General features: G+C 37.5%; 1 pseudogene; it reads right to left on the reverse strand.

Annotated features, from left to right (window-relative positions):
• Positions 1-751: 751 nt before the first annotated feature.
• On the reverse strand, positions 752-1,822 carry LOC100353653 (pyruvate dehydrogenase E1 component subunit beta, mitochondrial pseudogene; annotated as a pseudogene).
• Positions 1,823-2,271: the final 449 nt, after the last annotated feature.

Below are 2,271 nucleotides of genomic sequence, written 5' to 3' on the forward strand. Positions count from 1 at the left end.
AATATGAAAACACATGAAAACTCCAAATTCATTAGCTGAGCAGGTAGAATCATTATACAATCAACAAAATGACAAGTTTTATTTATTTCTTATCTATCAGTATTAACTTTGAGTATAAATGGATTAAACTCATTAGCGAAAAGACTTAGATGGGCTGAATGGATAGAAAAGACATGACCCCATTAAACATTGCCTACAAGAAACTCACTTCACAAACAGAAACACACACTGAAAGTGTTGAAAAAGGATAACAAAGTAAATGGAAACCAAAAACAAGCAGGATTAGCTATTTTGGTATCAGATATGACAGATTTTACATCAAAAACTATAAAATGAGATAAAGGACATTATAATTTGATAAAAGGTTCAATTCAGCAATATTACATAATGATCATAAATATATATGTACCCAACACAAACCCACTCAGATACATACAGAAATGCTATCAAGTCTAAAGGGAGAGATAGACTTCAATACAATAATAGTGATAACCTCAACATTCCACTCTCATAAATAGATCATTTGGACAAAAAACCAATAAAGATACTTCTGATTTACTATATATTATCAGGCAAATGTTCCTCACATTTAAAGGACATTTCACCAAAAAGCTACAGAATACACATTCTTCTCATAAACACATGTAACATTTTCTAGGATAGACCATATATTAGGCCACAAATTATGTCTCAGCAAATTTAAAAAGATTGAAAGATTTTAAAGATTTTAAATGAATTTCAATGGCTAGATGTTCAGGTCAAAATTAGATATTTAATGTTTTTTTGATTGCAAATGTGATGTCTTTGACCTGAGGAATAGAGTTGTCTTCTAGAATATTTGCATAAGACATAGGGACGTCAGCACCAGTGCCATGAACAGCAGATGCATCCAGGAAGTTGAATGCAGGACCTTCCATGATCCTGGCACAAATTTCAGCTCTTACTCCAGACTGTGGCCAGCCTCCTTCCACAGTTACCAGATGATTTGACCTCATGACACAGGCTTCTGTGGTTTCAATATCCACTGGTCTGATAGTACTGAGATTGATGACCGCATATTCAACTCCCTCTTTAGAAAGCACTGTTGCGCTTCTAAACAGTGGCCCACAGATCTTGAATAGCAACCACAGTTATATGTATCCCTTGTATTTCTATTTGGCTTTTCTGATAGGAATCAGAAAATCTTTTGACTGAGCTTTGGCAGGAAGTGCAAAGGAACTCCATGCATCAATTCATTTTCTAGCACCACCACTAAATTGTTATCCAGAAAGTCCTTTTGCATCCTCTGAATTCCAGGGGCTGACCATGTTTAAGCCCTGGCAGTGCCAATACCATGCAGCAAAGCACTGTGAGTGCTGGGCAGCTACACCTGCTGAGGCACCATCGGGTCCCCTGAAGACTATGGGCACAGACTGCAGGCCCACTGACATGTAGTAGGTCTTGGCTGCTGAGTTTATAACCTGTTCAATGGCTTGTATAGAGAAATTGAAGGTCATAAATTCACAAATGAACCACACTTAGCCCTAGCTTCACCCACAGCAATTCCAGCAAAGCCTTCTGGGAGACGGGAGTGTCTATGATCCTCTTGTTTCCATATTTCTTCCACAGGCCTTGACCAACCTTGTATGCCCCATCATATTGGGCAACTTCTTCCCTGAGCAGAAATACCTTCTCATCTCTTCCAGTTCCTCATCCATACCTTGATTGATAGCATCATAAACTGTCACCTGCAGTGCCGTCGACACAATCCGGTGAAAGGGCCTCTTCAGCAACACGAATACTGCTGAAGGGGTCTCGGCACCAGGCCAGAGACCGCTGCCATCTTGACCGTGTCCTCTAGCCACCGCCTAATGACCTATATGTCCACTTTTACCACTGTTATTCAATATAGTACTGGAAGTTTTAGTGAGAACAACTAGGGAGGAGAAAGAAATTAAGAGCTTCAAAATTGGAAAAGAGAAAGTCAAATTGCCCATGTTTGCAGATGACAAGATTTTGTACAGGAAAAACCTCAATATCCCATTACAAAGTTTTAAAATTGATTTTACAGTTGTAAAATTGATTGTAAAACCATGAAGTAAATTCACAGGTTACAAAATAAACATACAAAAAGCAACAGCCTTTGTATAACATTGTTGAACTTACAGAAAGAGAAATCAAGAAAGAAATTTCATTCACAATAGCCATTAAAAATCAAATATTTAAGAATACTTTTAATCAAAGAAGTGAAAGATCTCTACAAAGCGAATTATCAAACATTGATGAAAGAAA

This window comes from Oryctolagus cuniculus, chromosome 1 (genome assembly GCF_964237555.1).
Source record: "Oryctolagus cuniculus chromosome 1, mOryCun1.1, whole genome shotgun sequence".
NCBI lineage: Eukaryota > Metazoa > Chordata > Mammalia > Lagomorpha > Leporidae > Oryctolagus > Oryctolagus cuniculus.